Source organism: Capra hircus, chromosome 18 (genome assembly GCF_001704415.2).
Source record: "Capra hircus breed San Clemente chromosome 18, ASM170441v1, whole genome shotgun sequence".
In the NCBI taxonomy this organism is placed as follows: Eukaryota; Metazoa; Chordata; class Mammalia; order Artiodactyla; family Bovidae; genus Capra; species Capra hircus.
In genome coordinates, this window is record NC_030825.1 from 11,147,655 (window position 1) to 11,163,922 (window position 16,268).

At 42.8% G+C, this 16,268-nt stretch overlaps 1 protein-coding gene across 1 annotated transcript in view; it reads left to right on the forward strand.

The window, feature by feature from the left end:
* Positions 1-16,268, forward strand: part of CDH13 (cadherin 13) — a 1,049,904-nt gene that overhangs the window by 651,818 nt on the left and 381,818 nt on the right. The window lies entirely within an intron of this gene.

Here is a 16,268-nt window from a genome sequence, read left to right on the forward strand (position 1 = left end):
GCAAAGGCATGTGCCCCGGGTCCCATTTCTCTCTTTCTTCACTCTTAACAAACTGTATTTTAACAGTCTTGACACCCTACAGTTCACTCATTAAAAGTATACAGTTCAGTGGTGATTAATATACTCATGGAGCTGCATAACCGCCACCACAGTCATTTTTAGAACATTTTCGTCTCCTCAAAAGAAACTCTGTCCCCATTAGCACTGTCTGTCCTCCGCACCCTGAGCAGCCACCAGTCTACCTTTCATCTAAGTGGAATCATGCACATGTGGTCTCTTATGAATGGCCTCTTTCACGCAGTATGATGTTTCTGTTGTGGCCTGTGTCAGGGCCTTGTTCCTTTTTATGGCTGAATAATGTTCCATTGTATGGATAGACTGCATTGCCTTTAGCCATTCACTGTTGATGGGCATTTGGGTTGTCTCCACCTTTTGGCTTTTGTGAATGATGCTGCTATGGACATTCATGTACATGTTCTTATGTGGACCTGTGTTTCATTTCTCTTGGGTATATGCTTAGGAGTGACTGCTGTTTGAGGAACTGCCAGATTGTTTCCCAGAGTCGCTCCATGAGAGGGTCTTAATGGTGTTAAGTCGCTCTTAGGAACGAGACCAAAATGCCTCACGTCATCTAGGGCCCCAGCTGGTCAGCCCCAGCCCTTGTCACTCTAGCCTCTTTTCTCATCTGCTCAGTCCCTCTGGCTTTTGGGCAGTTTCTCTGTCCACACTCTCTCTCCCCTCTTCCCTGTCCATTTCCCCCAGAGAGGCCTCCCCTGAGTGCCCACCCACCCACAATCTAAGTGGAATCTTCGGATTATATCCTCCCTGATTTAATAATTATTTACATAATGCTAATTTATTTCCGCCAAATAGAGGCTCTAGATGAGCTAATGCATATATCTTAAGACTCTGATTTTAAACTACTGTAATTAAAGGAGCTTGTGTAGAACTCAAAGTATAGTAGGGGCACAAACATATATGTTGAATGAATATGTGATAGGAGAGAGTTTCGTTAAGGAGACCTCAAAGGTGTCAACCTGGCCTTATCATCTATATCAAAATTCTTATTTCTCCCTGGATATTCTCCTGCTTTCTCCTTTTGTGCTGAATGTTCTAGAATATGGTCAGAAAGCTTTCTCTTTAAAGAGTAGGTAATGACTACTTCCGGCTTTGTGATCTACACAGACTCTCTTGCAGCTACTCAAACCTGCTGTTGCAGTGTAAAGGGTGAATGGGTGGGCCTGGCTGTGTTCCAGTACTTCATTTGCAAAAGCAGACAGCAGGCTGGGTTTGAGCTGGAATTACCAATATTTGATTATCTTTGACCAACAAAATCTACAGCTTCTTGTGGTTCAACGTACCAAGACTCATAAGAGAAGGGAGATGGCAGATTAAGTCATGGTCCATTAGCACTTACCCATCACACAGCAGTGGCGGGCCTCCTGGGCCATTTGCAGGGAGGTAGCAGGGAGATCTATATGCCCGTTCATCTCTGCAGGCCCAGAGATGCAGAAAGGGATGTCATGAGCAAAGTGATGAGCTGCAAAGGCACTTTCACTCTGGGCTGGTCAGGATGTTTAAGGAAGTTGGGTATCTCTGTACCAGGGGGAAGATGGATGGCCCAGCACAAAGCCAAATGTGGGAGCACTGCAGTATGGACAGTCTGTACTCTGATGCTCAGAACCTGCGCATCAGTGTGGAGTGGCGGCCTCTGGCCAGAGGAGAAAAGATGGAGTGATCTGGATGAAAGTCCAGAAGAATCTAGCAGGGAGCATCTGATGAGGACATAGTCATGTCTGGCTGTATGAGGCATTTTTGTGTACAAGCAAAAACTCAGAGCAGAGATGCTGAGCTAGGGTTATGAGAATGGTAAATAGGGATTTATGTAAGAAATATGAGTCAATTCCTGTAACTTGCATTTGCCTCATTTATAAAGGCAGGGACAGATGGGATCATTTTGGCGAGCTAGAAATTTGTATTAAGTTCCAGTTGCTTTATTTTCTTTCATTTAAATATGCTTATTAGTAATATGTGTGTCAGAACAAAATCATTTTCTATCAGTCATTGCCAAACAGTGAATAATCCCATGTAAAATATGTTTGCATACTTTAAACAGTTGTAACAACTTCACTGAACTCAGTTTCTTCCTCTGAAATAGGCAGAATGTGCTTCTGTTGAATTGTTCATGCACTGCCTTTTAGCTGAGTTCACCCTCAAGGAATTCTAAAAAGACACCTGTTATTTATTTCTTGTCTATTGGCCTGTCCTCTGGGAAAAAAAGCTTCTCTGTAAACTCAAAGTCCTCAACTCATCCTTTGATCATTTGTTACTTACATCGGAAACCTGCTATTTGGAAGGCACCATCCTACTGTGCTGTGGGAACCAGACAGGTGCTCTTTGTCCTCATGAGCTGACATTCTAGCAGGAGAATCTCCAGAACTTTTTGATCTTGCAAATCTGAAACTCTATTCCACTTAAATAACAAACCCCCTTTCCTCTCCCCTCAGCTCCTAATAGCTGTCATTCTCCTCTCCATTTCTGTGAAATTGATGACTTTAGACACTTCATATAAGAGGAATCATACAGTATTTGTCTTTTGTGATTGGCTTATTTCGCTGAACATAATGTCTTCATGGTCCATCCATGTTGCAGCACATAGCAATATTCCAATCCTTTTTAAAACTGAATCATCTTCCATTGTATGTGTATACTCCATTTTGCGTATTCATTCATCTGACAATGAACACTTGGGTTGCTTCCACCTCTTGGCTATAGTGAATGATATTATGAATTATAGGTGCAGAAATACATTAAAATTTTAAAAACCTTGTTCTTTTAAAACAAGAAAACTTTCAGAAATGGGACTGTTCTATATCTTGATTGGGGTGATGGATGTAAGCATAGAACTAAATACGTAAGCACACATGCATGCACACACAAAAAATACAAGTAAACTCATGAAATCTGAATAAGATCCAGGACTGTATTTACATCAGTGTTCCACTTGCCATCCTGGACCACAGTTTCACAAGATGTTACCAATGGGAGAAATTGGATCAAGGGAGTGTGGTATCTCTCTGTGTTATTATTCATGCCTTCATATAAATAAAAAAATTGTTTCAAAATAAAAGTTTAATTTAAAAAAGAAAGTCTTGCCCTCACTTCCCTGAAGGTTGGAGGATGCCACCAAGAGGGGAGACCCAGTCTGGAAACAAGAGGCTGATAAGGGCCACCTGGGAGGGGAAAGAACCCTAGACCTTGTTCCCAAGGAGCAAGTGGAGCAGGAACTGAGGCCAGCCTGGAGGGCTAAGTAGACCCAGGGGCACAGCAGTCCAGAGCCCAGGTGGTAGGACCAGCATAGCAGCAATGGGTACCTGGATGTTTGAGGAGACCCAGAGCAACAATGAGGTCATCTCACACTCCAGCATGTGGCCTGGAACTGGGCACTGACCACCTCCCTCAGATCACATTGGTTCTGAGTACAGGGTGGGAATGCGTGGGGGAGGAGAGCTCTGGCTGGGGCCCCTGCCTTTCACCAAATCTACTCCTCACACAGAGATCTGAACAGGGGTCTTGGCACCAAGATGTTGATGTATGTATCTTCTTGATTCTAAATTAGCTTCAGCTACTTGCTGAAGCTACTTACTTACAGGCAGTAAGCTACACGCTGACAAGTTCCGGATAGCTTCAGCTACTTGCTGACAGAGGTCTATATGGTCAAATCTGTGGTTTTTCCAGTAGTCATGTATGGATGTGAGAGTTGGACCATACAGAAGGCTGAGTGCCAAAGAACTGATGCTTTTGAACTGTGGTGTTAGAGAAGACTCTTGAGAGTCCCTTGGGCTGCAGTGAGATCCAACCAGTCCATCCTAAAGGAAATCAATCCTGAGTATTCATTGGAGGGACTGATGAAGCTGAAGCTCCAATACTTTGGCCACCTGATGCAAAGAGCCAGCTCATTGGAAAAAATCCTGATGCTGGGAAAGATTGAAGGCAGGAGGAGAAGGGGGCGACAGAGGATGAGATGGTTGGATGGCATCACTGGCTCAGTGGACATGAGTTTGAGCAAGCTCTGGGAGGTGGTGAGGACAGGGAAGCCTGGAGTGCTGCAGTCCATGGGGTCACAAAGAGTCGGACATGACTGAGCGACTGAACAACAGCTTACAGGCAGCTTCTGCAGCATATCAGAGACTTCCCTGAGACGCCTGAGTTTATGAACCCTCATCAAGACCATAATGTTATAAGGATATCTTTCTTAACTTACAAAAAAACTTTAGGGATACTGGCAACTACTATTTAGTTCGCACTTGCTATATGCCAAGTGTTTTGCTAAATGTTTTATCAATGTCATGTGTGACAACCCCATGAGACAGGTATCATTCATTTTAAAGATGAAGAAGTTGAGATTCTAGGAAGGTAATTGAATAGATTTAAAATGACACAGCTGATAAGGGGTAAAATCGGGGCTTGAAGCCAAGTTTCCCTCAACCCACAGTCCACCCTCTGAGCCTCAGCTCTTTTCTGGTTCTCAGAATTTATTGGTGAAATTAAGAGTGAGCTGCAGAGGCAAAGCAGACATTGATAACAGTGGTGGTTCAAAAAATAAAGTTGATGAGACCAAGTTCCATATTATAAAGTTCTGTCAAATGCATGAGGCAGTTTTTCATCCAAAAATCAGAGACCCGTGACACTGTGTAAAGCCAACCACTCTCTATATTCTACCACGGTACTGACCATCTCTTACTACCGAATGTTGCCGTTTATTACCGAATGTTGCCGTGTTTCTCATTAATCATCAATACTGAGCGATGCTAGATATCCCAAAGTTTAACAGGTTCCTATAGATCCCTGTTTGTAATAAATTACAACCAGTCTGTAGTCAATTTCGAGATAAATTTTATAGATTCTTTTTTAACTGTGAAACTCATGCCCATTATAGGAAATCCAGAAAAGTGTAGTAAGAAAAGTGAAAAAAAGTAGTTACCCGCAATAAAACCACTGTTAATATTTTAATAAAATCTTAATAGTGTAATGTCTATTTTTCAAAAAAATTCAGTAGTACTACTTATCAATCAGATTATTTAATTCATACTATGAATACCACATACCATTAATATATTTTCCATTCACTAAAGTGTTCTTAGAGTAGGAAATGGCAACCCAGTCCAGTATTCTTGCCTGGGAAATCTCTTGGAGAGGAGCTGGCAGGCTACCGTCCATGGGGGTCTCCAAGAGTTGGACTCGACTTGGTGACTAAACACCAAAGTGTTTCTGCAATGTAGTGTTCCGCTTTGTGCAGACACCGTAGTCTACTTCATCAATATCAAGCTAGAACTTTGTGATTTTTTTCCTAATTTTAAGCAATATTGAAATGAGTATACGTGTTATCAAACAGCCCTAATTTCCTGACACACATACAGAGCAAGTAAAAATGACCTGTTTTCAAGGCTTATAATGCATATTGACAAATGGCATTTCAGAAAGATGTTTTAATATCATCAGTAATGTGTGAGAATGCTTTTTCCTGACAAGTTTGTCAAAGATTGACTATTCAGGTTTTCGAATTATTTTGATAATTACATAAGCAAAAAGTTATCTCATTTTAAAGTTATAATGTTTATTGCCCTTTATTTCCTTGCTTTGCTAACTGTTGTATTTATCTATTAATTTTTAACCATCTCTTTGTATATTAAGGATAGTAGGCCTCTTTTATATGATGCAAACATTTTCTGAGTTTTCTTTGTGTATTGTATTTTAGTCATATAAAAAACTTCACATTTAAGTAGTTTAATCTCTCAGTAATTCACATAATAACTTATGCCTTTAACGCTGATTTAGAAAGACTTTACCTACTCTATTACATAAATATTCAAATATTTCAAAAAGGCTTTTTTCTTCTAGTTCTTTAATCTATCTGGATTTATTAGGCAATAATTTAAATTTTATGTATCAACCTTCATTTTGAAGAACATAATGTTTTACAAAACACATTTTAATACTTATTTAACTAAGTGACTTTGGATCTATAAACTTAAAAAAAAGAAAGAAAAGTACTTCATTGCATTCTATTCCTCTGGATTTCACTTTAGGAGGGGAGAAAGGCAAATGAAAATAAAATCCCCTGTAATATTCTCCTACGGCTTTGTTTTCAAACATATTATATTTCTCATCTTTGCACAAAAATCCCCTTAACCCTTGTACATATCCTTAATGGATCTGGCATAATTCCAGCATCCATGATTTATATAAATTCTACTTGAACCAATTAAAATTTTCAGCCTCTGCTCCCCTCTTGGGGTAGGGAATTTTCACTGGGACTTTACCCAAGCTGCTTAAGTAAAATTATTTTGAATATCTGCATGGATTTCTTTCACATAATTAAAGTTACTTCAAAAGTTAAATAGAAAAATGCCCTCAAAGTCCAGCGTGGTTATGAGCATACATACATAAGCCAAAAAAAAAAAAAAAAAATTGTTTTCCTTGTGTTGTGGAAAAACATACTTTAAAAGTAAAATTTCATATCAACAAAGGAAATATTATGTCTCTAAGCTAAGCAAGCTTTTCAAAGAACATTTGATAATAATATCAAGACCTTTAATTAATAATCTAACAAGTGGGAGACTTTTATCGCCCCTTTGATCATTTTTTCGAGGGAGTTATAAGCACTGCATCCAGTCTATCGAGGGGGGCGTCACACAAGAGCAGTGCAGATGAAGGTGGAAGAGTGTTACAAAGACTAAAAATGTCTTTTCCCTGGGAGCTCTCCAGGAGCTGGTCCACAATGAGATTCGACTTCACTACATGAATAAAGCTGAGAAAAATACTTGAATATGCAAATGACTGGTGTCAAAGAAAAATCTAAATTGCCATAACAGGAAAACAATTTTTCAGGGTAATGGCTGACACAGAAGAATTGAATCGAGAGTACTGCATCCACATTTGCAAAAGTCTAAAGAGACGTCTGTTGGAGTAAACGAATACCCAAGTCACCAAACCTTATCTGATGTAACAAAGCTTTGTTTAGAATTTCCTATTTATGTGCTACACACCCTTGCTTATCTTTTTGTTCCTTTAACAAAAAGAAAGATGACATTCTAAACATCGTTTGTTACATGTGCCAACTTAGATACAGAGAACTGAAGTTTCTTAATAAGATAGACTCACAGTGTCACTCAGAGGAGCCTGGGACAGTCTTGGTTTGCACCTGCCATTGTGGCTTAATTGCTGATAATACCTGCCTTGGTTCTTAAAGTTGTTCCAGTTTGAATAATTAATAATATGACCACAATATCAATTTTCTATTGCTGCTGTAATAAGTTACCATAAATGTAGTGTCTCAAAATGACGTAAATCTGTCATCATGTACATCTGTAGGTTTAGAGTCCAGCATGGAGCTCACAGGGTCAAAACTCATGCCAGCAGGCCTGCATCCGCTCCAGGAAGCTGTAGAGCAGGGGCCTTGGCATCTCCAGTTTCTGGTTGCTGCTCACTCTCCTTCGCTTGTGGCTTCTGCTTCCATCTTCAAAGCCAGCAGTGGCTGGTCAAGTACCTTTTCATGTCAAATCACCCAGATCTTTTTCTCCTCCTCTCTTAAGGACCCTCATAATCACATTGAACCCACCTGGACAATTCATACTGATATCTCTGCTTTAAGGTGAGCTGATCAGCAACCTTAATTGCATTTGCAACCTTAATTCCCCTTTGCCAAGTAACCTTTCATATCCACAGGTTCCAGAATTAGGACATAATATTCTTTAGGAGGGTCATTATTCTGCCAACTATAGCCCCTTTATAGGTAGCAGAGCTAAAACCTGAAGGCAGGCTTTCTGATTCAAAGTCTAGTGTAATTTCAGTGATCAGTGAGAATGTCTATGGTGGAAAAGACTTTCAGTCTTTGTGAGATGTTGATAGGTAGTGAGGGTGTAAGAATTGCAAATAAAAACTCAAAAAATACCCATCAATTCTTTCTTTACTCAAGGCACTTAATTTTGGAGATCATCCGGTAAAAATAAACTCATAGTAGCCTACTTATACAAAATCTCTAGGCTTCTTTATCCCCATGAAATTGTTATGGAACTTTTTTTTAAAGTTGTGGACATCCCTGAGGTTCTCAAGACATAGGTTCAACTGCCTTCCAGGAGTATTATGTCAAGTTTAGACTCTGTCATGGAACCTGGTACTTATTTCACAGCACCTTCATAGTCATTGAGTCCCATCTTTTCTTTATCCCTGTCCTCTGTGGAGGCAAGTCAAAACATCATATTTTTCACGTGTGTTTCAAGGTTTTGTGTAAGTTTTTATGTCTAAACTTGCAGCCCCATGTACAACTGAATATGTCTAATATTTGTTAGGCCTAACAAATGAGACATATTGTTATGTCTAATATTTGTATATCCCTAATTGCATGCAGCACCTTATGTGAAGAGCTGACTCATTGGAAAAGACTCTGATGCTGGGAGGGATTGGGGGCAGGAGGAGAAGGGGACAACAGAGGATGAGATGGCTGGATGGCATCACTGACTCGATGGACGTGAGTCTGAGTGAACTCTGGGAGTTGGTGATGGAAAGGGAGGCCTGGCGTGCTGTGATTCATGGGGTTGCAAAGAGTCAGACACGACTGAGCAATGAACTGAACTGAATTGCATGCAGCAAGCTTTCTAGTTATCATTTTACATTTCTGTCATTATAACTATTCTCATTATAAAAGATGGTGTCTGGAATGAAAGGAACAAGGCCCATCTTTTTGACTTATAAACTGGTCCAAGTAGAAGCTCCTATACAAGTATTTCAAAGCAGCATCCATGTCAGAAAATGTTTTAATGTCCCAAAGAGGTAACTTGGAGGGAACATACTCATTAGGGTAGGAGACGTCATGTTTGTGTCCAAAAGAGAAACTGAGTCACATTATGCCAGAGTCCTAGCTCCTAAATTCTCATTTCCTGTGATATAAAAACATCTGGTTAAAAAGCATGTGAACACACACACACACTCCACTGATAACCAGAAGTTGAATAATATCATCTCAAATAAGTAATTTACTGCATCGTATATGTCTTACTTCATTTGAATATTTAGCACAAAGCAGAATTATTAGAGTTCAAAAAGGTCACCGAAGTGTTTTCTAAATCATTTTACTTCAAAATGACTCATGAGTCCATAGACTGTGTGTCAGACACTTTGTTTCTCATCCTATTGATCCAAGTTTGACATCTGTTACTGGGGTCATTTCATAGAAAAATTACTGTTTTAAGAGCCAGCATCTTCATTTTGGCATTCCCCCAAAAAACCTTGTAGCATTTGTTTTTCATCAGTTCATCCCTTTGGATTAGATCATAACATCAAATTTTCCCTTGATAAACTGTGTCTTTCATAGACAGAGCTGAGAGGATACGCCAAATGAAAGAGACGATGTTAATAATTTGCTGTGACACCAAAGGCCAGTGTGCTTGTATGTGCTTTGTAATTTGGCTCATTATGTTCATGGTGTGTTGTTGTTTTAAGGAATTCTTTTCTATGTGTGTGCATAGCCCATCTCCATTATTACAGCACGTTAACTGGCTTAAAGAGTCATCAGTTTGCAGGTTGTGACTTGATAGTTCCTACCTCTGGTGGAGACACCCCCACAATATGGAAGGAGGATAGAGAACCTAGGAAGTGGGGTTCACAAGAACAAGGGCCAAGGGGACCCTATGCAATTCCACAAGAGCTACTCTAGCAGCACAGCTTCCGTTTTGGCTCCTGTGGTTTTTCTTCACCTCCTCCCCGTTTTAGAGGTCGAGCCCTCTCTGGCCCTACCCACGAGACTTGCTGACCTGGTATCCACTTATCATGGCCCCTAAAGTGGAAACGATTAGTTCACATCCATGCAGTACCTTCATATCTCCAATCTTGGATAAAGTAATTTTGCCTTAAACAGAGTTAGAGTGACGTGCATTTCATTCACCTCCCCATTTCATTCACCATGGTCATTTGAGAGCTACATTTATGAGAGATACAAGTCTTTTCTTTTCTTTTCAGAAAGTCTGTGACTTTCCGGAAGGGAGCATGTTATATCTAGGCCAATGCTATGATATTCCCCAACCTGTCACTTGTGGCAGGGTGTCACATTATATGCAGAGGTTCATAGTGTGTTTTAATGTGTATTTTCATGTGTGTTAGGAAGAACTGAGAAACCTGTATGCAGGTCAGGAAGCGACAGTTAGAACTGGACATGGAACAACAGACTGGTTCCAAATAGGAAAAGGAGTACGTCAAGGCTGTATATTGTCACCCTGCTTATTTAACTCATATGCAGAGTACATTATGAGAAACACTGGGCTGGAAGAAGCACTAGCTGGGTGCTGGGAGAAATATCAATAACCTCAGATATGCAGATGATACCACCCTTATGGCAGAAAGTGAAGAGGAACTAAAAAGCCTCTTGATGAAAGTCAAAATGGAGAGTGAAAAAGTTGGCTCAAAGCTCAACATTCAGAAAACGAAGATCATGGCCTCTGGTCCCATCACTTCATGGGAAATAGATGGGGAAACAGTGGAAACAGTGTCAGACTTTATTTTTTGGGGCTCCAAAATCACTGCAGATGGTGATTGCAGCCATGAAATTAAAAGATGCTTACTCCTTGGAGGAAAAGTTGTGACCAACCTAGATAGCATATTCAAAAGCAGAGATATTACTTTGCTGACTAAGGTCCGTCTAGTCAAGGCTATGGTTTTTCCTGTGGTCATGTATGGATGTAAGAGTTGGACTGTGAAGAAGGCTGAGCACCAAAGAATTGATGCTTTTGAACTGTGGTGTTGGAGAAGACTCTTGAGAGTCCCTTGGACTGCAAGGAGATCCTACCAGTCCATTCTGAAGGAAATCAGCCCTGGGATTTCTTTGGAAGGAATGATGCTAAAGCTGAAGCTCCAGTACTTTGGCTACCTCATGCGAAGAGTTGACTCATTGGAAAAGACTCTGATGCTGGGAGGGATTGGGGGCAGGAGGAAAAGGGGACGACAGAGGATGAGATGGCTGGAGGGCATCACTGACTTGATGGACATGAGTCTGAGTGAACTCCGGGAGATGGTGATGGACAGGGAGGCCTGGCGTGCTGTGATTCATGGGGTCGCAAGGAGTCAGATATGACTGAGCAACTGAACTGAACTGAGGAAAAATTTTAAATAACCTCACCACACCCCTAAATTCATGGGTAATTTTGCTTTGGATAAATCATCAGTGAAACATAATAATCAATATTCATCAAAACTATTAATTGAATAACACAGTAAAGAGAATAAAAGAAAAGTCCATGAAAGAGCTTTTAGCAGACAAGGGTGTAGCGGGGGGAAGCACAAATTTTCAAGTCAGATCTAAGTGTAGAGTCACCCGGATCACAGACTGGCTTTCAGATTAGGTACTTAAATTTCTCTGAGTTTTGCTGCAGTGAGTATTTCTCCAGGATGTCTTGATCCAAGTGAGACAATGCATAGAAAGCCCAGGCATATACTGGACACCAAGTAAATGTTAGTTCCCTTCTTTCAGAAGGAAAGTAATCAAAATGTGATGTACCTGGGTGTTGTTTACCCAGGTTTACTGTGCTTCTTGTTCATGAATTAAGATTGCACAGAGTCAACTGGTCTTTGGTCCATGAAACCTGGGACCAGCTGTCACCTCCTGTGCCAGGGATGGAAAGACAGGATAGATGTCCAAAGCTGGGGCCAAAACACTGGGCTCCAGTCTCTTAAAGAGCTGTTGCCTCTTCTGGAGAGGACTTTTTGCCATCAGTGTTGAATCAAGTAACTGCCCTGTGCTGAGCACTGAGCCTCAGCCTTGGGTATTTGCTATAGGGCACGAACACCTAGCTCACCTCTGTCTTGATGGGACTGGAGAGGCAGACATTAGTCAAATTGTCACATAAATAAATAAGCAATTACATGTTATGGAAAGTATTATAAAGGCAGGGTACCAGTGCCATGGGGGCATGAACCAGGGACACCCAAGGGAGACTGGATCGGTAATGAAGGATCTTCTCTGCCAATGACATCTGAGCTGAGATCTGAAGGACAGGTGGGGGCTGACCAGGATGGCCGATGGGTTGCCCGTGCTTACTAGCAGGGCTGCATGAGGAGATTCCTGTGTTGGGAAGGAACAGAATAAGTTGGAAGAACTGAGAAAAGACTGGTATACCTGGATAATGAGGAATGAAGGGGATCTCTTGTGATGTGAAATGAATTTGGAGAATTAGGCTGGGCCAGATTATAGAAGACTCTTCACAGTAAAGGAATGTGCTTTTATCTTATGAGGGATGAGAAGTGATTGAAAGGTATCCATTCTGGGGTGACATTAATAAATTAAAATTTTGAAAAGACATGATGGACGCCTATATTGGTCAGCCTTCTCCAGAGATACAGAAGCAGTAGGAGTCTGCTATAAGGAACTGACTCATGCCGTTACAGAGGCTGAGAAAGCCCACAATCTGCTGTCTGCTGGCTGGAGCCCCAGGAAGCTCGTGGTGTGATCCAGTCCAAGTCCAAAGGCCTGAGCACCAGGGAGGCTGAACGTATAGATTCCAGTCCAAGTCCAGAAGCCTGAGAAGCGTGACCCCTGACAGCAGCAGAGGATGGAGGTCCCCAGTCTGCAGTCAGGCAGGAGGACGAAGGGCGAATCCCACCCTCCCCTGTGTCTTTCAATGCAGGCCCTCAGGGGATTTGATGGTGCCCACATGTGCTAGGGAGAGTATCTGCTTCCCTGAGTCCACAGAATCCAGTGGTAATCTCATCCAGACACACCCAGAAATTATGTTTTGTCTGAGCGCTCCATGGCAGTCAAGTCGAGACATCAAAGTAACTTCTTAGGTGCCTATTGCAGAGGCCCAGGAAACAAGTCACAGAAGCTACTCTCTGCAGGTGATGATGAATTCGGAGAGAAGAAGGTGGATTTGAGAGAGATCCAGAAAGTAGAACAGGCAGTATAGACAGGACTGGTTGACGGTGGGGCTGAGGACGGGGGAGGACAGGGCTGAGGATGGGGGAGGACAGGGGAGGACAGGGCTGAGGATAAGGGAGGACAGGGCTGAGGATGGGGGAGGACAGGGGAGGACAGGGCTGAGGATAAGGGAGGACAGGGCTGAGGACAGGGGAGGACAGGGCTGCGGATGGGGGAGCACAAGGCTGAGGATGGGGGAGGATGGGGCCGAGGATGGGGAAGGACAGGGCTGAGGATGGGGGCGCACAGGGCTGAGGATGGGGGAGGACGGGGCTGAGGATGGGGCAGGACAGGGCTGAGTATAACGGAGGACAGGGCTGAGTATAACGGAGGACAGGGCTGAGTATAACGGAGGACAGGGCTGAGGATTGGGGAGGACAGGGCTGAGGATAACAGAGGACAGGGCTGAGGATGGGGGAGGACGGGGCTGTGGATGGGGAAGGTCAGGGCTGAGGATGGGGGAGGTCAGGGCTGAGGATGAGGGAGGTCAGGGCTGAGGATGTGGGAGGACAGGAGAGGACAGGGCTGAGGATGGGGAGGACGGGGCTGAGGATGGGGGAGGTCGGGGCTGAGGATGGGGGAGGACAGGGCTGAGGATATGGGAGGACAGGGCTGAGGATGGGGGAGCACAGGGCTGAGGATGGGGGAGGATGGGGCTGTGGATGGGGGAGGACAGGGCTGAGGATATGGGAGGACAGGGCTGAGGACAGGGGAGGACAGGACTGAGGATAAGGGAGGACGGGACTGAGGATGGGGGAGGACAGGGCTGAGGACTGTCCTCAATGGATTTCTGTTAAATTAACTAAAATTATGCTTTTGAACTGTGGTGTTGGAGAAGACTCTTGAAAGTCCCTTGGACTGCAAGGAGATCCAACTAGTCCATTCTAAAGGAGATCAGTCCTGGGTGTTCATTGAAGGACTGATGCTGAAGCTGAAACTCCAGTACTTTGGCCACCTCAAGTGAAGAGTTGACTCATTGGAAAAGACTCTGATACTGGGAGGGATTGGGGGCAGGAGGAGAAGGGGCTGACAGAGGATGAGATGGCTGGATGGCATCACTGACTCGATGGACATGAGTTTGGGTGAACTCCGGGAGTTGGTGATGAACAGGGAGGCCTGGCGTGCTGCAATTCATGGGGTCGCAAAGAGTTGGACATGACTGAGCAACTGAACTGAACTGAACTGAACTAAAATTAATAAATGCATCCTAGGAGCACTTCATTCTTTTTCAATCCTGTTCCAGAGGCCTTGGTTTCTAGCATTATTGTTTTCAGTACAAAATTCAGGAGTCAAACTCTGGGTAGTATTGTAACATAAAATACTTTCACGTTGATACCTTTGGTTTTGTAAGATTCAGCTCAACATTTGGCATTCATCCTGATCAGTTTATCTGCTTAGTGTCTGTCTGTCTTTCCATTATGTTGAGGTGAGATCTAGAGTCTGCCCCTCCCAGTGTGGCAATTTGGCAAAAATGTGAGTTCTATTCTTCTTACTTGTGGTTTACAACACTAGCCAAATGTTATAGGCTGTAGGGGCTTAGGATTCAAATCCGAGTTATCTGGTGTCTTTAGAGACAGGTTTTTGGTTGAAATAAAGTCAAGTCCTCAGCTATTTGGGGAAGACAAAAGGCCAGACCTTCATTATTAGAAGAAATTGCTCCCGAAGCTTGATTTTTATTTTCTTTGTTTAGCGGTATTCTCACAGTAGCTTTAAAAATCGGCATAAAATTTCACTGTCCTAAGATCTCCTTTGTGTGCAGATGTTAAAAGGCTCTGCCTATTTAATTTCTTCTTAGCTATGGTATGTGTGCATTATTTTATCTGCCCCAGAAATCAAAGTGTGTGTGTGTGTGTGTGTGTGTGTGTGTGTGTGAATTTACTAGTGAAAAGATGAGACAGTATTAATGGAAAAAACTCCTCTCCTCACACATGCCTGGTTTCATGCCTGTGTACTGATCTCACACTCTGTCCGTGTGTGTGCATCGCACGTGTACACTTGTTACTGCTCAGCCACTAGGTCGTGTCTAGCTCTTTGTGGCCCCATTATCTGCAGCACATGCCTCCTGGACATGCTGCTCGGCGCTTTTTCTTACAGTGTTCAAGCCGATCCATTTTATCTAATGGCTGTATTTTAGTGTCTTACTACATAAATATTTAATTCATCCCTTTCAGCTGGATGCTTAGTGGATACCAGTGTTATCTCATTGTTAGAAACAACACTCCAATGAATATTCCCATGTACGTAGGGCAGCGTGTCTCAAACACTAACAGGAGAGGTATCCAGGTGGAATAAAATGCGTGAGTCCTTCACAGATTTGATGAATTTGGGCTTCCCAGGGGGTTCAGTGGTAAAGAATCCGCCTGCCAATGCAGGAGACATGGGTCCGAATCCTGGGTCGGGAAGATCCCTTGCCTGGAAAATCCCACGGACAGAGGAGCCATGGGGTCGCAAAGAGTTGGGCATGACTGAGAATGCACACAGGTACTGTGTTGTCGACACTTTCCAAAGGGTGAAACCAATTTACAACACATTCAGGTAGGGTATAACAAATGTCTCTTTTCTTTTCCTAATTTGGGCTAGTTTTGACAACAGTGTTGATAATAACAACAGTAGCAATAGTAGCAGCTAATGTTCTTGAGATGAGCTATGTGACAGGCACTACATTAAGTGATCTGCAAGCATTGCTTATAATGGTTAAAAATGTAAACCTGCAGACCGACTCCACAAGGCCAGCTCCAGACTCTCCCGACCTGTTGTCTAACTGGCTCTGTTCCCTCCTTACAAATGGTTCATAGGGGTACTGTGAGCCTCAAGTGAATTAGTGTGATAGGGCAACTTGGTAAGCCCTGGGTAATGCTGGTTACCATTATTCCTAATAATGATTATTTTATGAACCCATTTTACAGATGATAAAACTAAGAGGTTAACTGTATGGGTTGAGGTCACATACCTAGTGAGAGAGTGTGCTGGGATTCCAATTGCAGAGACCATTCCCCAAGGATTATGACTGCAGACACCTTTTTCTGATACAACTACTCAACCAGTTCCCAAGAGGGGAACAACACTGATAGCTAAGAAGTGTGACTGTTGCCCCTGAGTTAAATCAAGGCAGACTCAGGCCTAGAAATGAGAGCATTGGGACCCCATGTTTCACGGACCCCGTGTTTCCATGTTTCACTGGAAAAGCCAAGATGTAATTCCTTGTTTCCAAGCAACCAGGCAGCTGGTCTTTCGACGCTGTTTCCTTCATCCTTGGGATCTGAAGCCAGGAAACTGTGAAACGCCCCCTAGACTATAAAGGCCT